This window comes from Leopardus geoffroyi, chromosome D4 (assembly GCF_018350155.1).
Source record: "Leopardus geoffroyi isolate Oge1 chromosome D4, O.geoffroyi_Oge1_pat1.0, whole genome shotgun sequence".
Lineage (NCBI taxonomy): Eukaryota > Metazoa > Chordata > Mammalia > Carnivora > Felidae > Leopardus > Leopardus geoffroyi.
This window is the reverse complement of record NC_059342.1, coordinates 70,397,217-70,423,423: the sequence shown is the minus strand read 5'-3', so window position 1 is coordinate 70,423,423 and position 26,207 is coordinate 70,397,217. Positions and strand designations below refer to the sequence as shown.

At 44.2% G+C, this 26,207-nt stretch overlaps 1 protein-coding gene and 1 long non-coding RNA gene across 3 annotated transcripts in view; one reads left to right on the top strand and one right to left on the bottom strand.

Moving 5' to 3' along the window:
• The window catches only part of PTPN3 (protein tyrosine phosphatase non-receptor type 3), a 149,863-nt gene that overhangs the window by 9,700 nt on the left and 113,956 nt on the right, over positions 1–26,207 (top strand). The window lies entirely within an intron of this gene.
• On the bottom strand, positions 10,486–26,207 carry LOC123593646. Its single transcript, XR_006710421.1, has 4 exons — positions 25,886–26,207; positions 25,037–25,114; positions 19,630–19,713; positions 10,486–10,949 (listed from the first exon to the last, which is right to left on the bottom strand). It is a non-coding gene; the product is annotated as an uncharacterized LOC123593646 (long non-coding RNA).

Here is a 26,207-nt window from a genome sequence, read left to right as displayed (position 1 = left end):
CAGTCCTCATGTTGTTACTACATCCCTAGTATTTATTTATTTTATTACTGAAATTTGTATCTTTTGACCCCCTTCTTCCAGTTCTCCCTCCCCCCACCCTCCACCTCTGGTAACAGGTCTGATCTTTTTTTCTATGAGTTTGCTGTTATTGTTTTTCCTTGTTAATAATTTTTTTGATTAATAGACTTTTTCCTGAGCAGTTATAGTTACAGAGTTCCTATATACCCCTTCAGAGGATCATGAAGTTTTAATTTGCATTAGCCAAATGAATAATGATATTGAGCATCTATTCATAAGCAATTGATATTCAGATATCCTCTTTTGGGCAACAATCATTGCAGTCTATTTTTAAAATTAGATCGTATGGCTTTTTCTTATTGATTTGTAAAAGCTCTTTATACATTCTGGGTATGAGTCTTTTGTCAGATATATGTGTATTCCTAATATTCTCTACTAGTCTGTGGTTTGCCTTCTTTGTTAATGGTGCTTTTCATGAATAGAAGTTATTTATAATAATAACATCCAATTTATCAAGCTTTTCTCTTATGGTTTATACTTTCTGTATCATATTTTAATAATCTTTACATACCCCAAGACCATGAAGATATTCTGCAATGTATCCTTTTAGAATTTTTATTATCTTTCATATTTATATCTGTGGTCCATCATTAATGTTTGTGTATGGTGTGAAGAATCCAGTTTCTTCTTTTTCTCTTTACTGAAAAGTTGATGCTTTCTCCATTGGCTTCCTGCAAAACATCTGGCATAAATCAAGTGACCATGTATGGATGGGAGTGTTACGGGACTCTGTTTTATTTCATTGGCCTGTTTGTTTATCTATCTATCACACTGTCTTAATTTCCATAGCTTTATAACAATCTTACAGCTGGTAGTGGAGTCCTCAGCTTTGTTATTCTTCAATATTGCCTTGGCTGTTGTAGGTCCTTCCATATAAATTCTACAACAAACTTGCTAATAGCCACTTTAAAAAAATTTCCTGACATTTTATTGAGTTTGCATTAAGTCTGTAGGTCCATTTAAGGGAAATTAATATCTTGTCCATATTGTGTCTTCCAATTCATGAACATGGTTTATCCCTCAATTTATTTCATTCTTCTTTAATTTCTCTCAGGAATGTTTTACGATTGGCAGTGTACTGGTATTCAAAATCTTTCATTAGATTCATTCATTTGTGTTTTGTTATTATAAATTATTTTTAAAACTTTTTATTTCCTAGTTGTGTTGCTAGTAAATAGAAGTACCAATGTGTTTTGTAATTGTCCTTGTATTCAGCTCCCTTGTCAATTTACTTATTTAATCCTTATAGATTATATTAGATTTCCTTATATTTAAACATACAATCTGTGAATGTTTTATTTCTTTCTTTCCAAAATTCATACTTTTTTTAAAAAATGGCTTAATAAAGGGGCACCTGGGTGGCTCAATTGGTTTACCATCTGACTTCGGCTCAGGTCATGATCTCATGGTTCATGGGTTCGAGCCCCACATCGGGCTCTGTGCTGACAGCTAGGAGCCTGGAGCCTGCTTCGGATTCTGTGTCTCTCTCTCTTTCTGCCCCTCCCCCACTCACACTATGTCTCTCTCTCTCTCTCTCTCTCTCAAAAATAAATACGCATTAAAAAAATTTTAATGGCTTAATAAAGTATAGTTTACATAAAATAAAATTCACCTTTTTTCAGTGAGTTTTGGCAAATGTATACAGTCATATAACCACAATCAAGATGAGAATATTTCTATCAGCCAAAAAGTCTTCTCAGTGCCTCTCTGAACACAAGATTGGGAAATAAGTCATATTACTAGCCCCTTCCTGGGAAAAGAAAGAAAAGGTTGCGTCAAGTAGCATGGAGTTACAGGACACAAGGAAGCTAGATTCTCCAGAAGAACAGTGGGAGGTGAAGCTTCTCCATAAAGTTGTTCTTGAATCCTGCTTGCACACTAAAATCAGCTCTTAGAATACTGCTGTCTGGACTCAGCCCCCAGAGAGCCTGACATGCTTCATCTGCAATGGACTCCAGACACTGTGTATCTTTTCAAATAGACCCTCGAGGGGATTCTCATGTGCAACCAAGGCTAAGAACTATGAGGCTAAAGGCAGTCATCTTTGCAGGTGGAGGACAGCTTCTTTTAACTGTAAAAACCGTATAACTGTCACTAGAGGAAATTATTTAAGAGGAGAAAAAACATACACAACCCTGTCTTGCACAGCAAATACTCTTGACATGCAGACATTTTTGCACAATTCTATTCATTACGATTTTACTTCTTTATTTACCATTTATTATGAACTTCTTGTTTATATCCCTTCCTAGAGAGGCCATGTAGGGTAGTGGTTCTGAGTGTGGGTTTTGGAGTTAGACAAAACTGGGTTAAAATCTAAGATTGTTTTACTTGCAAGCTGTGGATCTCCAGCAAACCCCTTAACATACTTGAACCTCATAGACTCCAGCTGGGAAGTAAGAATAACAGTACCTGCCTCATAGGTTCATTATGAGGATTGATGTTTGTGAAGATACAATAGCAGAACACTTGGCTTTCAATTAATGGTAGCTGTTATTACCATTGGAACAACTGAAGCTACCCACTGAGTGGAATGATATTCTAGGGAGATAAATGTGAATAGACCAAGGGCTTGGGAGATAAAGGAAGGGATCTCATTCACCCTCAGCAACAATGACTCAGGCACCATGGAGAATGAGTTGTGGCAGTGGCTGTGTGTGTGTGTGTGTGTGTGTGTGCGTGTGTGTGTGCATGTGTATAAAGAGCTGGGATCCCAGGCCTATATAGGATTGAGTTACCATGGTTGAGCATAATTCTAGGACAGGGAGAATTCAAGAGGGCCCCTGGATCACTTGTCTCAATGGCAGCATCAGACATCAACAAGAGCCGTAAAGAATGGAATGTACAAGCCATTTGAGCAAATTCTCTTGTTTTCTCTCCTTGAGGCTGGAAAACCAGACTGACTCCAAGGAGGATGGAGGAAACATCCCTGGGAGTCTCGGACTTATCAAAGGAGAGCAGGCCCTGAGAAGGGAAGAAAAGCATTCTTATGTCAGGTGGGTGGGGTGGGAGCACCAGGCCATTTAATTTGTTAAAACTAATAATAATATAAATCTACAGAGAAGACTATTCCAGGCATTTTAATTAACTTAATTAATCATTTACTCCTCACAACAATCCTATGAAGAAAGTATTGTTATTATCCCCGTTTTACAGTTGAGGAAACTGAGGCATAGAGCAGTTACGTAAACTTGCCCAAGGTCATACAGGAAGGGGTAGAGTCAGAACCGAAAACCCAGAGACCATGCTCTTAATTAGCAGTGTACCCCAAGCCGATGAGGTGGGACATTAATTATACTATAATGAATTTTAAATTGTTTTGAGGAAGATACCATATCATAATTTGCTCAACTATCCCCTTTTCATTTCGTACTTTCCACTTTCAGCTGTAGTAAAATCTTCATGCATATAGCTTTTCACTTCTGTTGAACTATCTCCCAGGATTACTTCCTGTGAATGGCATTACTTGGCCCAAAGGGATAAACTATATTATAGTTGTTGCTACATATTGTTGTAGTGTTTACCAAACAGGCTGCACCAGTCGACAGTGTCACTGGCAGGGTATGAGGACTTTCACCACCACTTCAAGCAGCATGGTTAGAATTCTTTGTGTAAATGAATATGCATTTGGAAAATTTTTTTTTTAATTCGAGAACTACAAAAGCTGGAAATCTGCAGCAGAGGCTTGTTAGTCAGCTGCGCTTCTGGGAGTTTCCCTTTAGTCACCTCACCTGACCTTGAACCACTGTCCTCCAACAGGCCAGTCCTGGACTTCCAAACTGTCTGGAACTTTGGAAGGTGAGGGTACGTGCACTTCGGTCGTTCATCTACTGCATACACTGAATGCCACAATATTTTGGCTAGGTTGTCTTTTTTTTTTTTTTTAATTTTAAAATTTATTTTAAGAGAGAGAGAGAGAGAGAGAGCACATGCCCATGTGCTGGGGAGGGGCAGAGAGAGGGGAGAGAGAGAAGCTCAAGCAGGCTCCACGCTGACAGCATGGAGCCCGATGGGGGGCTCGGACCCACGAAACACGAGATCATGACCTGAGCAGAAACCAAGATTCCAACGCTTAACAGAATGAGCCACCCAAGCGCCCCTGGATAGGTTTTCTTTTCCATTTCACAAGCTGGCTTTCCTGCACAAACTGGGATGACGTTTAGGCCAGGCTAGCTGTCCCCTTGCTCACTGAAATCAGCACTTCTCAGACTTCACGTGTCTACAAAACACCTGAGATCTTGTTACAGTGAAGATTCTGACTCAGTGCATCTTGGGCAGGGCCTGAGAGCCCAACAAATCCCAGGTGATGTTAACACTGCCGGTCCTAAGAACTTAGCCTCCTTTATTCCTTAGATAAACCAGACAGCAAAGAAAGCCCAGACAATCCAAATCAGAACCCTCTAACTCCAGCTCTGCCTCTGACAGCCTATAGGACCTCTCCGAGCCTCCATTTCCCCATCTGTACAATAGAAGGATGAGATTAGACACTCGCTGAGTCCCTTCTAGGATTTCCATTTCTTTCTTAGATTTCTTCAGCCCATTCATGTTATTTTCACGTAGTATTTACTCAAAAAACAATATTTAAGCTCCAAGGATGAGCACAGACAGGGACGTTTTTAAATACTAGTGATGTAAGGATGAACAAGATAGACACAGTCCCTGCTTTCATGGGAGCACAAGTCCCGTGGGGAAAACAAGCAAATTAGAGTTGGAAATGGTTTGGTAGGTGTTTTGGTAGGAAAAGCTCGGGATGCCGTGGGAACAAATAGAAAGCAGATCTCACGCAGATCAGTGAGAATCAGAGGAGAGTTCCCAAAGGAAATCATTACTGGAAGGAAAGAGGTATGATCCAGAAGAAGCTGCACAAGGGAAGTGATTGTGTTCCAGGCAGAGAGGAAGGTGTGGCAAAGTCCTGGGGTTCACTGGTTCCAAACTCAGAACTTCCCCCACTCATGCTCAACCTTTCTGCAGAGGGCTGCCTCTTGTCAGTTCATTCATTCTTCTCTCCATTTGTCTTCGCTTCAGTATGACTGAGCTGAGGGCCTTTGTGCCACATGCTCTCCCAAAGGGGCAGGAAGAGAATATAAAAGCGAGTAACACCAGGCATTGTGCTTAAAAATACCAACATGTCGGGCACCTGGGTGGCTCAGTAGGTTGGGCATCCAACTTCTGCTCAGGTCACAATCTCACTGTTCATGAGCCCTGCATCAGGCTCTGTGCTGACAGCTCAGAGCCTGGAGCCTGCTTCAGATTCTGTGTCTCCTTCTCTTTCTGCCCCTCCCCTGCTTGCTCTCTGTTTCTCTCTCAAAAATAAATAAAACATTTTAAAAATTAAAAAAAAAAAAAGATCAACATGTCAACAAACAACCACCACACAACGTGAGGCAGGTAATAATACAGGTGGCACCGTGTGTGGGTACGGAGGCTTCGGGAAACAATTGAAATTGCGTGGGCAGGACTTCTAAGTCTTTGAAGGGATGGAACAGGACTGGCCCTTGCTTCCTGTTATGGACTTTTAGTGCCCTTGGCTGCTCACCCCTTGTTTATTAGATTGGGGCTGCCTCTCCTTTCAAACCACACCACCAGCAGTATTGCAATTGGACAGGAGAGGGCGCAAAAAGACTGCACTTGATGCAAACTGCCCAGTACTTGGCAATTTGAAAGGAAAGCCTTTTCGGGAAGGCTTAAGGCAGATGAGGAAATAGATGAAACCCAGAGAGGGGAAGAGATGTGCCCAGGATAACACAGCTGCTCAGTAGCAGAACAAGCACATTCCACCAGGCCCACGCAATTTACTCTGCAATGCTCTAAATTTTATAAAACTCTCAATTTGTATAATTTAGGATGCTTCTAGAAACAGTATTCTTTTTCTTTTTCCTTTTTTTTTTTTTTTTTTGCTGTAATATAGAGGCATAATTCTGTTTATAAACCTCTTACAAATACAGTATATACAAGTGCTTTCCCTTTCTTCCTAAATCTGCAGTTGGTGTTGCTTTCCCTGGGGAAAGTGCAGTGGTTCAGAGCACAGGCTCTGGAATAAGTCTGAGTTTGAATGCAAGCTCTGCCTCTTCCCCGTATGAGCTGGATGCATTGCTTAACCACCTCTCTGGATCCTAATCTTTCTAATCAGGCAACGATCACACACATACCTCCAGAAGCCGGGTTAAGTGAGTTGTCAGGGTTAAGTGAGTTGACGGAAATGAGGTGTTCTGACAATTCCTGGTCAGGAGCAATCACTCCATCAACATGGCTCTTATTTTCAATCTGCTGCTTGAGTAGCATTGGTCAGCCACCACACGCTGTGCCTGTGCAGGTGAAGAGCCCGGCCATGTATGCTCTAGCCCATGGAATCAACAGGCTTATTCGGGTTCAAGTCCCAGTTCTGTCCTGTCATTTATGGGCCGTGCCAACATGATGAGCAAGCCCCTTCACTGCCCTGGGCCACAGGTTCTTCATTCCTCAAATAGGGCTGATAATATCACCATTATCATTACTACTTCTGCTAATGCAGCAAGAATTCCTGTTACTTCTGTTCAGCAAATATTTTCTCATGCTCTATTATGCTCTAGGCCCAGTGCTGGGTCCTGGAGAGAAAGAGACAAATAGGTCAAAGCCACAGGCCTGAGGATCTAGTAGTCAAGTGGGCTAGACAGGCTGGTGATCATGCAAATTACCAAAGACTGGGATGAAGACAAAGAAGAAGCATTGGTTAGGGAGTTCCAGGACGTCTTCCTGCAGAAAGTAAAATCTCGGTTGGCTTTTGAAGGCTGAATAAGAGTTTGCCAGACTCACCTTCCTTTAAAGTCAATGGAGATAGTTTGTGGAATCAGGAGTCCCAAACGGGAGGTCTGTTGTATATAACAGCCAGAGTTTTTCTTTTGACTTAACCTCATGGACCCCCCACCCTTTACTCCATGTAATCTCCCTCTTTTCTCCTAGACAACCCTCTGAGGGTAGGCTGTGAGGTAACCTGCTTAAGAAGGAGAGGAGCCCATGGGGCGCCTGGGTGGCTCAGTCGGTTGAGCGGCTGACTTCGACTCAGGTCATGATCTTGTGGTCTGTGAGTTCGAGCCCCGCGTCAGGCTCTGTGCTGACAGCTCACAGCCTGGAGCCTGTTTCAGATTCTGTGTCTCCCTCTCTCTGATCCTCCCCTGTTCATGCTCTGTCTCTCCCTGTCTCAAAAATAAAAATTAAAAAAACGTTAAATTGTTTAAAAAAAAAAAAAAAGGAGAGGAGCCCAAATCATGGCAGTTGGGAAAGAATAGGAGGTCCCCAGTCCACAGAGAACACCTGGAGGCAGGGGTACCCTAACTAGCACCTGTTCCAAGGGGAGCATCCCACATCTCAAGCCTCTGAGGCAACCCTCTTGCACACCTCCCAGCAGAGTGGGCACAAAGCTGCCTCCAGGCAGCCATTCATGTCATGATTCTGTCTCTGCCTGAAGTGTCCTCTCTCATTCTTTTCCTGCCCACCCGAATTCTACATGTCCCCTTTTTCTGGGAAGCCTTTGTTGCCTGCCCGTCCTAGCATAGATGTCTCCCCTGCACTTCCAATGTTACCCTGAGCTACCACACCATCACCCTGTATTCTGGGGCTCTGACTCCCGTTAGGCTGTGAACCCGCTGCAGGCTGGTACAGTGTCTAAGTCACTTTCTGTATCCCCAGCTTCTGGCACAGAGCCTGGCTCAGAGGACCTCGCTCAGTAAATGTTTGCTGAATTGAATTAAACTGAACTGAACTGGGCCCAGAATTCCTGACCCTTTCCAGTCAATGTTTTTGTTTTCCTGTCTTGGCAGGAAACAGAGGGCACACTCAAGGCGGTAATTGGAGAGCATGTAATAAACAAATTATTTAGACATCTGGATAGAGTTAGGGGAAATAAAGATAGCAAAGCACCCAGAGACTAGCTGTGATGGATGGCCGTTACTACCCCAGGCCTGCAGGGGTAAAGGAAAGGAGCTGATACAGGACTTGGGGAAAGCTTTAGCCAGCAGAGAGGGCTACCCATCAGGAACTGTGGATGCAGCCACTGCCAAACCACGGCTGGGCAGGGGGCCTGGTAAATCAGTGCCCACCCTCGTTTCTCCCACCCATCTCCTGCTCTTGCTTCCTTTCCATTGACTGAACCCAGTGGAAGCCAGAGACCAAAGGCGCCTGGCTGGTGCGGGCTATAGAAGGCAGCCTTATCGGGCACAGACTAGAGTAAGTAAAAACAAAGAGCAGGTCTGGATGGAGATACGGGGAATATCCAGCACAAGTGGCTTTTCCCCAAATGTGGCCCACATTGCATCAGCATCAGAGACCCTTCAGGAGCTTGTTTTGAAAGCAGATTCCCAGGCTCCAGCTCAGACCTACTAAATCAAAATATCTTTACATGGGGCCTGAGGATCTGTTTTATGAGAAAATTCCTCAAGGTGATTGTAGAAATCACCTGAGAATCTCTGGAAGGTCTGGAATTGTGAGAATTCTGAATGTCATTAATTCCCAACTTGAACCTACAGAATCAGGGGTATGGATCTGGTGATGCTGGTTCTCCATCTACAACTTCCAACGGACCAGGGGACTTCACTCATCCATTCATCCAACATTACTAAGCATGTGGGCCCTCTGGAGAGTTCTGGCAGCACAAAGGTGAAAAAGGATGGTCCCCACGTGAATATCCTAGTAAAACCTCTTAAATACCACGTAGAGATTCTTCTAGGGCTTTAAAAGTCATTTCTACCACGTGCAGATGACTCTTCAATGCCTCTGCAAGCACCAGTTCTGGGCAGGCAATATAACAAACCAAACCCATGATTTCAACCACCATCACACACGTGTGACACTCAAATACTTATTTCTTCTGAGTGTGGGTGTTCAGCTGCCTATGAGACATGCACTTAGAGGCTCCCCAGACCCACCCACATCCACATGACCCTAAGGGAACTCATCTTCTATCCTCCTCTCCCCCTTCCAAGTGAATTTAACGAGGCAGTCTTCCCTAGACCCCCTCACCCCACCAATCTCCATGAGTGATATCATCATCCAACCTGTGTTTAAACAGAAACTTGGGAGCTATCTCAACAGTCCTCCCTCCAGGGACCAGGGACCAGACACCAGGCACCTGGTCTATCCACTCAAAGTTCCTAACTCTCCTATTCCCTCACTTCCCTAGGTTTCTAGCAACACTTCAGGTCATCTAAATTGCACCCCCCCCCCCCCCGTATTACTGCAATGACCTAACAAGTGTCCTTGCTCCTTCCCAAGCCATTAATGCCAGAAAGACCTTTTAAGTATGCAAAATCTGAACATTTCACTCCCCTGCTTAAAATCTTCAGTGCTTCCTGGTGTCCTCAGGACCTAGTCCAGACTTCTCACTGTAGCACACAACCCTCTTCACACCTGGCCAAGCTTGAGTTTCTACCTCATTTCACACCACTTCTCATGCCCTCTTCACCCCACACACCCTTACACACTTATCATAGATTTTAAGTTCATGCACTTGTTCACCTTCTTCCCAGAACATTCTCCCCCTTTTCTATCTAGCCAATCCCTCCTTGCCAATCAAAACTTAAGTATCATCTTATCCTTGAAGTCTTCTCTGAGCCGCCAAGCTGGGTTAGTCTCCACTCCGTCAGTATCTTGTCCTCATTTCTCAGATAGATTTTATCTCGCCATCTTGGAACAGCCTATCTCTTCTATTAATCTGTGATCTCTACAAACATAAGATCAGCCATGCCTAATTTGCCTGTATATCTCAGTGCCTGACAGAGTACCTTCCTTTCACCAATAGTGGGGGGGAGGGGGCGGAGATAAAAGTGAATTAACAATAGTCTCTTGCATAGAAAAAGATCTTCCAAGAGAGGATCTAGGGAAGACTGCTTCATCAAATTCACTAATTTTGGCCAGAGTCTCATCTGGTTCCACAAGTAGTGGAGTACAGCATGCAGTCAATACACCAGGTTCTGTGCCAGTTTCGCAAACAAGAGTAATCTCTTCCCTCTAGGACCTGTGACAGGAGGGGAGATCGTGTCTTAGGCTCATTCAGGTTGCAAGGAAGAGACATACTCGGGTTTCTTAGGTGCTGATGTAAATGACTAGGTGAAAATATTTCTTACATGGAAAGGTTTCTTGTACAGAACTAAGGAAGTATGAGGGCCTCTATAGTAGCAGCCAGTTCCTCGGGAATAGCACTTCCAAAGCAGGGGTTTCAAGAAGGTCTCATGGAGGATAGAATCAATGAGCTGTTGCTCCAATACTGCTATATAACAAACTACCTCTAAAACCCAGCATCTTAAGACAACAACCTTTCCTTCAGTTTGGTTCTACTTCCCATTTTGCTCATTCTTCTGGGACCAGCAGTCTACCCGAGGCAGCCTTTTTATGGCAGAAGCAGAAGTACAAGAAGGACAAGCTTAACCACGCAAACATATTTCAAGCCTCTAATTGCATAACATCTGCTAACATCCCATTGGCTAAAGCAAGTCACATGGCCAAGCCCAAAGTCCAGCAGGGAGAAGTCCATCTACTTCTAATGTAAGGAACTTCAAGGCTACATGGCAAAGAGCATGGATGCAGAGAGGAGGGAAGAATTGAAGCCAATGCAATCTACACAATCTACCACAGTCCTTGTTTTTCAGATCAGAGGTCATCTTAAAGTGACTCCATTTTTTTGTCTCTTCACGTATAAGCTCCATAAAATCAAAAGACTTCACTCTATCCCCAGAACCCAGAACAGAGCAGGGCATTTAGCTGGTGTTAATCAATATTTGGTGAACGAATGAATGCCTCTTGGTGCCTCCTTCTTATGTTCTCACTTCCCAGGAGATGCCATCCAATCAGATAGATTTGTTACCATCAAATACCATGCAGACTTTTTCAGTAGGTAGGCCCTGGAGAAACATTCAAGCAGAGGAAAAATTTGTTCAAATCTACACTTTATTGGGTCACCTGGGTGGCTCAGTCGGTTAGGCATCCAACTTCAGCTTAGGTCATGATCTCGTGGTCCAGAGTTCAAATCCCACATTGGGCTCTGTGCTGACAGCTCAGAGCCTGGGGCCTGCTTTGGATTCTGTGTCTCCCTTTCTCTCTGCCCCTTCCCTGCTCACACTCTGTATCTCTCTCTCTCTCTCTCTCAAAAAATAGAGATTTTTTTTAATTAAAAAAAACCAAATCTATATTTAGCAAGGTCAACTTATTATCCATATTCCAACAAAAAAGTGAGAGGAAGCTGGGAGACCAATTGGGAGCTTATTTGCAAGAGCACTGATGAGAGATAAGGAGGTCCTAAAGCAGAAAACAGAGCTTGGGAAGGATGTGAGAAATACTGTGGGGCTGGAACAGAGAGAACAGGTCATTCTCTTAGATGGCAAGAGAGATGGGGGGCTTGGGGCTTGGCAACCAGGCAACTAGGCAGACAGTCAATGGACAAGGAACAGGTATGTGGGCTGAAGCTGATTCATTAGTTTGGGAGTCCTTGGGTTTGAAGTGCTTCTGGGACATCCAGCTGGAGGTAGCTAGTAGGCACCAACAATTCAGAACTGGCCTTCACAAGAGATTTCTCATTAATACCTTGATTTCTCATTTCTATCAAATATTACATGTAGATATAATACCCACTTGGGCGAACTCTTCTAAACCTACTGGATACCCCCACCAGCTAAAGATCAGGCAAGCAGCTTGTCGCAAGTTGTCTGGTTTTCGTAAGTCGCTTCATGGAGGGAAAAGGGACAGCAGCAGGAAATCAGAGTCAGAGAGAAACAAGGGGCCACTGCCAGGTGGGAGCACTTTTCTCTTTCCCTAGAAGTTAAGGCCCCACCAAAGACAGCCCCTGACTTTCATGCTATCAACAAATATTTATCCATCCCTTCTCTGTACCAGGCACTGTACTCGGGGCCAGAAACACAGGGACGAATAAGGAAAAGTTCCTGCCTTCAAGGTGGAGGAAGAAGGTGAAGTGTAACCAAGTGATATAGGATCTTGGACAAATGTTCAGTGGGGACTCCAGATAGAAGCTGGTCAATTCTGCCTAAAGGGTGGAAGATAGTAACAGACACCAAAGGTTCAGGAAAGGTCCCGGTGGATGGGGATGGACAATAATAAAGAACATTCCAGAGACAGTGCCCAGTTGGAGCAGGGTTTGTGACAGAGGTGAGCCAGCATGCAGCATTTGGAAGGGCTGGCACGCACGGGGCAGGAGGGTGTGGAGGAGAGGGGTCAGGAGAGACCAAGGTGATGCAGGGCTCAGATTACACAGCTTTAAACACCGTGTGAAGGAATCAGAAATGTAGCCAGGGTTTCCTGTCCCTGAAACATTTTACATCGGGATCCAGTCCTTAGAAGAGCAAGGTAACTCATAATGAATGATTGTTTGTCTAAAAACAGATAAAAATACTTTAATCCTCTGCATGACATGTTTATGATCCAAGGCTTACAAATCATGTGCCTCGTGTGTTCAGTTTCAAAGTGCTGTCATGCACCTTTCCTCATTGTAGTCCTCACAGCACATGAGAGGCGGGTGTTACCAAAGTCTGACTGACAGATGAGGCATTTAAACTTAGAAAGAGTTCCTAAGAAATACTTCTCACAGTAATCATGAAAACCTTTTTTTTTTTTTTTTTAAGCCTTAAAGATTAGTGTGAGACTGTCTAACAGAGGAGGGGTGTGTTCTCTGTTCTTGGGAATGAGAAAAGTATGTTTGATGGCCAAATGACTTTCAGAGAATTGTGTTTGCTAGGTCAGTGGTTGCAAATGCCCTTAAACTTGCAGACCAGGTGCATCAGATTCTCCCAGGAGTTTCTTGATAATACACATTATAAGTTTCCACTTTCAGTGATTTTCAGATTTGGTAGGTCAGGAGGGAGGGCTAGGAGCTAACATGATGAATAAGCAACCCAGGTGATTCTGACGCAGAGACAGTTGGAAAATTGATAAATTGGCTTCTTTCAGTTGCAAGAATAACTTGAGGCCCGAAAGGTGAAAATGTGTCCATAGACCGCCTGCCTTGGCTTCACTCACATGGCTTAATAACAATGTAGTTTCCTGGACCCAACCCAGACCCACCAAATCAGAGTCTCCAGAGGTGGGGGGGCCCCTAGAATCTACATTTTAAATTTTTTTTTTTTAACGTTTATTTATTTTTGAGACAGAGAGAGACAGAGCATGAACGGGGGAGGGTCAGAGACAGGGAGACACAGAATCTGAAACAGGCTCCAGGCTCTGAGCTGGCAGCACAGAGCCCGACGCGGGGCTTGAACTCACGGACCGCGAGATCTTGACCTGAGCCGAAGTCGGACACTTAACCGACTGAGCCACCCAGGCGCCCCTAGAATCTGCATTTTAAACAAGCCCTCAAGATCTGCTTGTTCATTTACTTACAAATATCTTTTAAGATCTTGCTATGTGATAGACACCATTCTATGGGGGGGGGGGGGGCGGGTAATGGTAAACAAGACCCACAGTATCCCTCTCCTTAAAGATACTCACATTTTGGCTCAGCTCATTGAATGCTGGGGTTTGACAATAACGCCTGCCTTAAAATAACACAGGCTTGCTGAAAGACTATAAAGATAAATATAGAAGATGGTAATCTCAAAGAACCCCAGAACAGACACTCCACTGGGTCCAGGCAAGCCAGGAAAAAAAGGAGCTTGGAATGGAAAGATGCAAGGTGGAGGCCTCAGTAACAGGACTCCCTGCTGTGGCTGTCCCAGTTACCCCTTGCTGGTCACAAACCACTTGCAAGGCAGTGGCTGAAAATGGCAATTTTTTTTAATGTTTTATTTATTTTTGAGAGAGAGAGAGAGAGAGATGGAGAGAGAGAGTATGAGTGGGAGAGGGAAACACAGAATCTAAAGCAGGCTCTGAGATGTCAGCACAGAGCCCCACGCGGGGCTCTAACTCATGAACTGCGAGATCATGACCTGAGCCGAAGTCAGACGCTTAACCGACTGAGCCACCCAGGTGCCCTGACGATTTTTTTTTTTTTTTTTATATCTCATGATTCAGTGTGTTGGCTGAGTAGTTCTTTTACTGGTCTTCTCTGGGTTCAGCTGAGAAAAACCTGGCATGGCTATGCCTCTCTCCATGGAGTCCTTCATCGCGGGCTTCTTTACAGCATGGCGGTCTCAGGGTTCCAAGAGGGCCAGTCCTCATGTGCGAGTGCCTATTAAATATCCATTGTGTCATGTCCACTGATGTCCTGTTGGCCAAATCAAGTCACTTTGGCTGAGCCTCAGTGTGGGAGGGGACTACACAGGGGTGTGGACCCCAGGAAGTCACATCATTAGTGTAACATTCAACCACAGTTACTCTGACTGTCCCTTGATCTTGGGCTCTGTGTGTGTGTTTTCACACTTTTTCCACCGTGTTCTCCAGTTTAAATTCCTACATGAGGAAATCCAATTGATCTTGCTAAACACTTCCATGGCTCATGGGCTTCCCAACTAATGGGGATTCTAGGACTCAGAAGGACTGCCAGCAGGGCTGGTGTAAAGGAGATGAGGAGACCATGGGTATCGTAGTTACCATAGTTAAACCTCCCACAGAAGAGTCATGAGATTCCTGTGGTCAGTGCTACAGTCACTCTGATATAAAAATATCCTCCCATACAATTCTCCGGGAGCAAAAGTTTTGTGTTTGCTATTGGCTACACAGGTTTTTAAAAATATTTCCTTCTTATTTTTGAAGTGCTATATGTATGTTGTAGAATATTAAAAAAATATGAAATCACCAGTTGCCATTAACTGGATGTGTCCCCCCAAAATGTGTATGTTGAAACCTAATCCCCAATGGGATGGTATTTGGAGGTGGGGCCTTTGGGACGTGATTAGCTTATGAGTGTGGAGCCCTCATGAATGGGATCAGTGCCCTTATAAAAGAGACCCCAGAGAGTTCCCTCACCCCATTCCATGTGAGAACACAGTGAGAAGAGAGCTGTCTATAAACCTTGGAAGCACATCCTCACCTGACATTCAACCTACCAACGCCTTGATCTTGGAATTCCCAGCCTCCAGAACAGTAAGAAATAAATGTTTGTTGTTTATAGGCCACCCAGTCTATGGTATTTTGTTATAGCAGCCTGAATAAACTAAGACACCAGTCATATCATCATCTAGAAATACTCTTCACATCCTACTGTACTTTCAGGATTTTTTACGTTCATAAATGTGTTTTTCTAATTTTTTAATGTTTTATTTATTTTTGAGAGAGAGAGAAACAGAGCAGGAGTGGGGGAGGGGCAGAGAGAGAGGGAGTCCAGAATCCAAAGCAGGCTCCAGGCTCTAAGCTGTCACCACAGAGCCCGAAACAGGGCTCAAACTCACGAACTGTGAGATCATGACCTGAGCCAAAGTCGGATAGTCAACTAACCAAGCCACCTAGGTACCCCATAAATGTGTTTTTCTTTTCAAAGTGATGCTATGAATATAGTTTTTGTCCTTATCTAAACTATACCACTAGCATTTGCCCAGGTCATTACAAACTCTTTGTAAAATAATTTTAAGATTTATATGATAATCAGTGGGACATATGGTTATATATTCATTCCCCCTTTTCATATTTTCAGCAATTATCAACAGTGCTAAAATAATCCATTTCTGCTCATAAGTCTTTATCTGCATTTGGATTTTTCCTTTGAATCTATTGGGTCCATATTTTTTCCTTATACAGCACAGTTGTCAAGATTACTTTGGTGTTTCTTTTTTTAATGTTTATTTAATATTTTTGAGAGAGAGAGAGAGCCGAAAGTGCAGGGGAGGGGCAGAGAGAAAGGGAGACAGGATCTGAGGAGAGCTGACAGCAGAGAGCCTGACACAGGGCTGGAACCCATGAGCCACGAGATGATGACCTGAGCCGAAGTCAGACACTCAACTGACTGAACCACCCCACCCAGGCACCCCTACTTCAGTGTTTCTTAATAAATAGCAAGAGAGCTCTCTTTCCTCATGAATGGGATGGATCCTTTCCTCCACTCTACATGCCAAGGCTGGCTTTGCAGAATGGGTGCGTTTCCTCTTGCTGGACCTTGTCTATCCTCATTTCCGTGCGGGTGCACAGGATAGCCAGGCTGCATTGGCTTTTGAATGACTTCACCAGAACCAGAGACAGAGCTGTACACGTTCCCACGGTCACCTCTGTATTCAAACCATGGAAAGTTGATTTTTTTTTTTTTTTTCAGAACTGGCACAGGCTGTGTTTGGGTCAGGAACCCAACATTAACTACAAAGACTGACCTCAACCCAGGGAACTTGAGAAAAAACTAAATAGCACTGTTGGGAAATTGTTCTCTCATGTGAATTGGCATTTGAAATATGTATTAGTATTGTGTACATTTTTTAGGCCAATGATCCAAGTGTAATGGAAAATAATATGCTGGCCTTAGTAAGTCAAGGGACTTGGCCTGACTCAAACATATCAATAAGGTAATCTAATATCAAGTAATTTTCTCACTCATCACACTCTTATTAGGTGCCAGATTCTATCTAGGCTCCCAGCATAAAAAGAAATGATGTGAATTCACACTTGGGGCAGCTGGCTTGCTCAATTGTATATAATGTGTTAAGCATAAATCTAGTGGAATCTAAATGCAGAAGGAGGGGCTTCTGAGTCTGCCTATGCAATCGAAGAAAGCTGGTTACTCTGATAGTATAAGACTGAGAGAGAAATGAAGACTCCCTTCAATGCATTGACCCTATAGTATACAAATAAAATATTGTCATGGGTACTGACAAAATTAGGAAAGCTTCCCATGGTTAAGACTATACACAATTCTAGACTGCAATGAAATTGAAACCACAGACACCAAGGTTTTAGCGGCCGTCTATTCCCTGGTAATTTCTGTGATGGATTTTATCCACCCTGTTGTTCCTGGTCCTACTCCCTAAAGATGAAGGTCACGGGCCCCAGAGCTGGTTTGGAATTAGCTCACTCAGCAATACAGGTAGACAACAAAGGGGTGTGTCCTAGACCTGTAGACCTTCTGCCAGCACAACGAGGTGACTCCCAGGTGTGGAGAGGCAGGGGCAATGTCCTAATTCCTTTAATTGTTTCACACAGAAATTGAAAGTGCATAGTTATATCTAATCATAGATTAATTATATCTTATTTAGGACACCACTGCTCATATTTCTCCCTTAACTTATATCCTATATCTCCTTATACTTCCTAGGTATCTGTAGCTCTTTTCTGTCTATTGGTCAATTAATTATTAAGCTTGCAAGCAGAATTCCAGAAAGAACTCAAGAAGGACTTTAGATAAAACATAACTTCTTGCTAACTGCAGAAAGGTGGGCAATTTTTCAGAAGAAGCTCACAGCCTCTTGCATACCCTACTCAGAAATAATTGGGGCGCCTGGGTGGCTCAGTCGGTTAAGTGTCCGACTTCAGCTCAGGTCATGATCTCGCTATTCATGTGTTTGAGTCCCATGTCGGGCTCTGTGCTGACAGCTCAGAGCCTGGAGCCTGCTTTGGATTCTGTGTCTCTCTCTTTCTCTGCCCATCCCTGGCTTGAGCTCTCTCTTTCCCTCAAAAACCCCACTTGGGATTTTTCAAGAGCCTCCCAAAAGGGGCATGTACATTAACAACTGAATGGGAGTCAGCATGAGATGAGAAGCATAAAAAACAGACCAAATACCCAGGGGTACAGGGATCAGACTGCTCATAACCAGTTGGGGTAATCTAGGAAGACATAGCTTATGAGATGGACCTTAAAGGATGGGGAGGATCTGAGTAGTCAGTGATGGTCAAATGATTTGTTTTAGGAGGTTGACATGGGTCGCCTTCATTCCTCAAGGGGAAGCAAGAAAGAGATTGGTGTTGGTGGTTAGGTAGGGGTGACCGAGGCTGGGCAAGGTGGTAGCATCCAAGACCAAAATGAAAGAAGCCCAAGAAGACAAAGAAATGGACAGAGGGTAATGTTTTCTGATAGGATAGCTGGAGAACTTCACCCTGGAACAGGGGGTTTGGGATGAAGGAGAGCAGTATCTGGGTAGAGGCCGCGGTGGCTACCGCGTGAAGTCAGGCATCTTGGCAGAAAATCATACGACTCTCATCTACCTGTACCCTGTATGTGAAGATGGCATGCCGTAGGAATTCTGATGTCCCTGCCCAAACAGGGAGTCCTTAAACTTCACATGTGACTCATGTTTATAGAGGCGTCACTGGATAGTCTGCTTGGACTTCAACGCAGTGACTGTGTGTACCGTGGAAAAAATGAGAGCAACATCCTAGCAGGACGCCAGGGCGCAGTTGAGGAAATCCTGTGGTATGTCATCCATGCAATACTAGAAGGTCACCAGAGCACTGGGCAGGCTGAACAGTGCCCCCTGTTCTTGAAATGTCACCAGGGATTGGAGGCACAGTTTTCTTTTGGGCCCAGATCAGGTTTCCAGCGTCTTGGGATAGGATGGTCAGCCCAGCTAGAACAGATCTCAGACGATCATCTTTTCATAGTTGCGACTTCCAGTCAAGGCCTGGGTAGCTGAACTTTTCCATCTGACTTCCCCAGCCATTTTCTGACCAGCTATGTCAGGAAAGCATCATTCTTGATCTCGAGATCACTGAAGTGATTTTTCTTACTCCTTTATCCTCATCCAAAGCTCTTTTTCTATTTAATTCCTTAGCCACATGCATTTCCAGCAGGAGTAACAGCCCTTGACCTATGGCTTTTTCCTTTGAGCAAGCTATACTGTGTTGTGCCCTGGTCATAGTTACGGCCTCGACTTGTCAAGTAACCTGGGCTTTGTACTTGGTTAGTAAAATTTAGGGGGAGCCAAAATGTAAAACAAAATAATTTTTTTAAATATTATGCATACGTCATTATTTTTTTTTCCAGAGGAAAAAAGTGGATTTTAAATAGGTTATATCCTGGGGCGCCTGGGTGGCTCAGTTGGTTGAGCGTCCGACTTTGGCTCAGGTCACGATCTTGCGGTCCGTGAGTTCGAGCCCCACATTGGGCTCTGGGCTGATGGCTCAGAGCCTGGAGCCTGCTTCCGATTCTGTGTCTCCCTCTCTCTCTGACCCTCCCCCGTTCATGCTCTCTCTCTGTCTCAAAAATAAATAAACTTAAAATAAAAAAAAAAATTTTTTTTTAAATAAATAGGTTATATCCATCACCTGGTACATGATTCAGAAGGTACAAAAGGGTTTATGGCAAAAGGTAAGCACGCATACCTCCCCTGCCCCCGCTTGTCCAATTCCTCTTCAGGAGATAATGACCTTCTCAGTTTCAGTTTTGTGTGTGCTCTACACACTCCAATGTGTTTATTTTAACGTCCACCCCTCTTGGCCAACATCACCACCACTGTGACTGCCACCACTAACACCTCCTCTCCAGTCACACTGTTAGCTTCCTCCTGGCCTCAGGAGAGCACAGTCAGGTGGATGGAGTCTGAGATCCAAGGTCAAGAGCAGAAAGTAGAAAGCCTGATAGCTCTCTACTAGGGGGTCCCCATTTGCCTACAGGGGATGCCCTCTCTCTACCTCCCTGTCCCCTCATCTTCCACCCCTTTAAATGTTTAAGAAGCTGATGCTCTGGTCCTTTGTCCTATCCATCCAAGCATCCGCGATACTTACAAGGCCATGATTACCTCTTGGTAAAATTTTCCATCCTCTTAGTGTATCACTCACACGGGGTTCTTAGTGTACGTACTTCGGAGGCTGCAGGACAGAAGTTATAAAACTTCAGTGTACAGAAGATTCTTATGGTTAATTATAAAATGCAGGTTCTTGGGGGTCCACAAGCAGAATCAGAAGGTCTGAGCAGAGACCTGAAGTCTGCTTTTACATGAAGACTCCTTTTCTCAAGATGATCTTGATATATGGTTCCTGGATCAAAATTTTTTAAATGCTGCTTTCAGTATTTTCCCTGACTCTTCTCCCTAGAATCTTCTCTTAGGGTAATCCTTGAGTGTTTCTGTTATCATTGCTGATTTTTCAAAGCCATGACCTCTGTATGACTAGTCTACATGGCCTGGGTATTTTTCTCTGTCTCCTATTGTTGTTGGACACATGAACCTTGAAGGTGTGGCTGAGAGACTTGACAAAACCCATTCTCCCTGGTTTGTAAGAAGACACTGCCCTTTGCTTAAGTACCAGCAGCGACAGTTCAGGATACCAACTCTCATTGCCTGCATTTCTCATCATTTCTCTTTGTTTCTGAAGCCACCTCCTTCTGCTGAGTTTCCAGAGCAGGATCTCAAAGTCCCTAGACTTACTTTTCCATTTCTTGTGTAGCAGCAAATCCATGTGGTGGTCTGTGGGCCTATTATAGTCCTTCTGGTCCTCTGGCATATCTACGGTGTTTTCTAATTCAGGTCTGTGTATTCCTAAGGGTTCACTCAAGTGTTCTTGAAGGTCTGAGAACCATCTGAATAATTGTTTATGTTATCTTCGCACTTATGTGATAATATTAAAAATACATGCATACTCTGGATCATACGGCTGACTCCCTTACAACAGAGGCCTGCTACATGATTTCAGTTCCCTTATTCAAATCTACATTTACCATCATCTAGTAACCATCTACAGGGACAGCATTCAACATCTGACTGTGTTGAGAAGCACATTTGGCAACCATGACATTGGCTTGGCTTCTGTCTAGCTCACACAGAGAGGCTGAGTTCTTCCTGCAGCTCACAGGGGAGGGCCCTCAAGTTCTTGCCCCTGGTAACTCTTTGGCATCAGATCTGCAGCTTTGGCCCTTTCCTCACCAGCCTTCTGATTCTGGATATGCTTCCTTAAGGGCCTTTGTACTGGCTGTTCCCTCTACCCAGATTCTTCCCCCAGATATCTACGTGAGTCACTCCCTCATCTTCTTCAGAGACTAAATTGCTTAAGTGTCTAAATTTCTCAATCCTATTTAAAATTGCAACTCCCCACCTCCCTCTCTAGCACCCTCCCTATCAGCCTTACCCCTGGTCTCTTAACATACAATATAATTCACTTGTTTATCATGCTTGCTGCTCATTGTCTGGCTTGCCCTGGTAGAAGGCATGCCCAGGAGAGCAGAGATTATTGTTTCTTCTGTTCATTTATGTCTCCCCAGCACTTAGAGCAGTGCCTGGCATACAGAAAGTGCTTAATAAATATGTGATGAATGGATGAACGAATCCACAGCACTGCTCTTGTACCCATGCTAAGTTTGTTCATCCGTTTAACAGACAAAGCTCCTTTGGCAGTGATAATTTGCAAGGAAAAGGCATTTTTCAATGGATAAAACTTTAGGCTAACAATTTGTGTTTCTCAAAGTGAGATCTGTGAAGTCCAGAAGTCCCAAGAACACAGGCTGAGGGCATGAGCTGGGTCTCAAGTCAGACTACCACATCTCTTAGGCTCCTAACTTGACCACTGATCACTTCTTCCTCTCCCTCCCTCTTGGGCCAGGAACAGACATTCTGTCATCATCTGCCACTGCTGGAGAGGGCAGGGTGGGCTTCACCCTCTGTGAAAGAAACCTTTCACGTTTTTATTCAGTTCCAGAGTAGCTGTTTCACTCTCTTTACATCATTTTGTCTGGCTTGTCAACTTTTAAAGTTTGTTTCATTTTTTCTGATAATGAAAGATAAAATAAGCTTTAGGAAACTATAAAGACATAACAAAGAAATAGATGCCCAAAGACGAGATTCTCCTAATTTACAAAAGATACCTGCTGTATCTTGTTTCTCTGCCTGCAAAAGCAATGCTTAGACAGTCGCCCTTCATATTTGGGTTCCGTTCTTTCTAGTTTTTTTCTGCGTGTATGCATTAAGCTGAAATACAGAAAGTTGCCAACATTCAACCATTATTGACCTATGAAATGGCAGTTTTGTATGGTTTAACTTAGTAATTCTGTGTCTCCCTCTCTGCACAGTGGAAACCATACTACGCATATAATTTTACATCGTATTCTTTTCATTTGTCATTATAACAGCACCGCTTGCCCATGTATTTGCTGATGTTTAGGTCCTTCATAAGCTTGCATTAACAGCACAAATAATTGATGAGCATTAGCATCTCAGCTGGGAGTCCTGCTCTGTAAATCATTGAAACAGTCCACGTGGTGCCCAGACTTCCTGAGTCTTGAAGTGAATGACAATCCTCAGTGATTCTTCCAGGAAACTCTTCCTATAAATGCCCCCAGCCAATTGCCTATGTGCACTGTTTGGCACCAGATTTTCTGTCCAAATGGCAGCTTCTGGGAATATGCTAATAATTGTGTCCAGCTGCAAATCTCATATTCCTCTTGTACCAATCTGGTCCATTACCAGTGATACATATTGGGTTTGTGGCATACCTTCCTGTCCAAGGAAATGACCTTCTTTGGCTTCTCGTGTTTCTTGTTTAGTGACTTCTGGGCCAGGGCATTACTAAAAGATTTTTTTTTTTTTTTTTTTTTTTTGCTTATCAGCAGTAGGAGGTCTGCTCTTAGGGACCTGGCCTTCGCTTGGCAAACATCATCAGCACTATCGGCTCTGTATCTTTTCATCACAGCAAAGTTCTAAGAGTCTGTGGACCATGTGGTTCCACTATGTTGTGACTCTGACTCCAAAATGATTACCCAGGAAGAATAATCTATGTGGGTCCTGTCTGGACTGGCCTTGTTGAGATTTGGGATAGCCCTATTCCCAATGAGGCCTCTATTTGCTCTTGATTTGGCTAGGTTCAACCACATAGACTAAGATGATTATGTCTCCATCCAAAAGCTTCCTTTCTATACAGTTTGGGACCTTATGATATAAGATCAACTGTCACTGCTGATAATAACATCATGTCACTCCAGGTGCAACGGCTGAAAAGGATGGACTTTAACAATTTGATCCAACAATAAAATAGTAGGGTGCCTGAGTAGCTCAGATAGTCAAGTGTCAGACTCTTGATTTTGGCTCAGGTCATGATCTCATAGTTCTGTGAGTTCAAGCCCTGTGTTGGGCTCTGTGGTAACAGCATGAAGCCTGCTTGGGATTCTCTATCTCCCTCTTTCTCTGCCCCTCCTCCACTCACATGTACTTGCATGGACTCTGTCTTTTTTTCTTTTAATTTTGTTCAATGTTTATTTATTTTTGAGAGAGAGACAGAGAGACAGAGTGCAAGCGGGGGAGGGACAGAGAGAGAAGGAGACACAGAATCCAAAGCAAGCTCCAGGCTCTGTGCTGACAGCTCAGAGCCCGACGCAGGGCTCGAACTCATGAACCACGAGATCATGACCTGAGCTTCAGACGCTCAACCGACTGAGCCACCCAGGTGCCCCTCTCTCTTTCAAAAACAAACATTTTAAAAAATAAAATAGTAACAGGAGACCAGAACATTTAAAGGCAATCTGTAGCCTACAAACACATCAAAGGGTAGAGAAAATAAGGCAAAAAAAGGCACAAGATGAAATGATATATAGCTTCTTTTACGACCAATACATGGTAAGCTACTACACAGAGAGGCAGTATTATAAAACCTAACACCCTGGCTTTGAGGTCAGACCAACTGTGTTCAGTCCTGACCCTGTCTCTTACTAGTTGTAAATGGCTCCTAGGTTGTTTCCTCTTCTGTAAAACTGAGCTAGATACACCCATTCTGCAAAGTTACTGTAAGGATTAAAGACAGAGTATATTTAAAATATATAAAGCACACTTGATAACAGTTGTTGTTGTTATTATTATTATTATTATTATTATTAGACTTACACAAAACTTTGCGAATTTTTAATTTGGTCCTCTAATGTTTATTATTGCAAACACAACATTGTGACAATAATAGATAAATTTACAAAGAGATACCAACCCACAACCCCCAAAATTAAACCATTGACATTTTTCCATATTTCCTTCTAGTCTGGGTGACTGTGTAGACATATTCTTTATGCAACATATTTGTGTTTTCAGCTTTTCTTCCACTTAACATTGTACTGTACTATGGTTTCCCCAGTTGCAATTTGGTCTAGCTTAGTATAAACTAGTTATTATTTCAAAAAACACCCCATAACCTAATTGATCATTCCACTATTTGTGGACATTCATTTGCTTCCGGTTTGGGGAATATTCTTTTGTTCCTATTTCTGTTATGGTGATTGAAAGGCATGATTTTGAAAAGATTTAGGTCTTTTTTCCTTAGGTGTATAGATGAATTTTAGCTCGAATTTAAGAACACTGTGTAAACTAGTGACCGTTGAATGTGGGGAAAGAAAAGGTAGTTTCAGCCTAGTTTCTCATAAAAGGCAAATTGAGACAACTCCAAGAATCCACATGCCCCTTAACCTCCGTTTCCTTATGTTAGCACTTGGCAAACTGGTATGCAGATGGCAGATAGCTGAGGCAGGCCCTCACGAAATGGATAAAGTGGATTAAACGTGTTCACGTTTTTTTATTTCATTCAATCCCCAAATTCTGCCCAGATCAGACTGACGGATATTTGTGTTACTGGAAGCACAGAGAGAGTAAGATGCTTGCCCCAGATCACACAGCGGAGAGGCCTGAGAACGCCTTTGGCCGATTCTAAATTCCCAGCTTTCCCTTTGAGCTTCGGAAAAAAAAAAAAAAAAAAATGCCCCAGACCCTCAAGAAAGCTTCGAGAACAAAGTAGGGCTGAGCGTCAGGCAGGGCTCCGCTGGCGCGTTGCAGACCCCACCGGGAGACTCCTCTGGGGCACTGGCGCTCAGCCCAGCTCGGAGCATGCCCAGTGAGCTACCCAAGCGCCTCAGTGGGGCTGGGCTGGCGCCGCGGTTCCAGGTTTTGCTAGCGACCAAAGGGCGGGGCGGGGCGTGGGGCGGGTCCGGTTCCTGATGCTCCTTGACTCGGTCGGAATTCCCCCCCGACGCGACGCTCAGGCGGCGCCCGCTGCAGTGGCGCTACCCAGGGACATGCAACTCGGGGACAAGGACCAAAATGAGGCACCAGGCGCTGCCGGCGGCCACTGACTAGCCCTGGGCCGGCCTTAGTCTGGTCCGGACGGTTCCAGACATCAGTCCATCCCTCCATTCACATATTCATTCAACAAGTCGTTTCTGAGCACTTACCGTGAGCCACGTGCTGCTGTACCGGAGCTGGGACGCGGCAGAGAAGACAGGGCTATACAGCTCCAGAGCTGAAATTCCCTAGGTGAATACACAATAAGTAAGCAAATGAGAGGAAAAGTCAGTTGCCGACCTCATCTTGTTCTACTGTCTTCCTTGTGCTGCTCTTTAGTGTCTTTGCACTGGCTGTACCCTCTGCGGGGCTGGCGGTCACCTTCTCAATGTCACCTCTCACGGGCTGATCAGACCACCTCATTGAAAACTGCACTCCCTATACCTTCCTTTCCTTACCCTGTTCTCTTTCCCTTATAGGACTTATAACCTTCTAATATACCACATGGCTTATTTGCATGTTTATTGTCTGTTGCCTGCCTCTCTTTCCCCAAACTCCGCCAGGGGACAGGATTTTTGCCCATTTGTTCAACACCATGCATGAAGAACCTAAGTAGGTGATCAATAATTATTTGTTGAATTAATTAATGGATAGTGATAAACGTGAAAGAAATAAAATGAGGACATGGAGGGTGTCCAGGAACAAGGTGTTAATTTAGTAAGGTGATCAGGCAAGGCCTCTCAGAGAGGGAGAACATAGATACAATGAGAAGGTGCCAGCCACGTGAAAAACTGGGTAAGGAAGTCCCACGCACACAGAGGGGAGGTGGGACGGCATGTGCAAATGTCTAGAGGCTGCCCAAGTTCTGAGAGTTTGGTGGACAGAAAGGTGCTCATGAGACGGTAGGCCCGTGTCAGATAAGGTGGAAGAGGAAAGCAAGAGCACAGATTTGGGGGTGGGGCGGGATATATGGAAAGAACAATAAATTTTGGTAATAAAGTTTAAGCCGGGAAGCTTACTAGTGGAACGAGATGAACACTGGACTTGAAGTCAGCAGGACCTCAGCTGGGCAAGACTCTTCCTCATTTCAAAGATTTGTTGAACGCCGTGTTTGACATTCCTAGGCAGAAAATCACTGAGGGCTCGGCACACAGTAGGTACCCAATAAATGGTTAGGGAACGAATGCCTGCGTGCATGCGCGAGGGGGCTGAGGGCCGCCCAGAGCTCCGCAGGAGAGCCCCGGTGGCCCCCGGTGGCCCTGGGCGGCGCGTCCGAGCGAGCCAGCCCGGGGCGGAGCAGGGGCGCCCCGCAGGGCGGCCCGGGCGCCCGCCCCCCGCCCG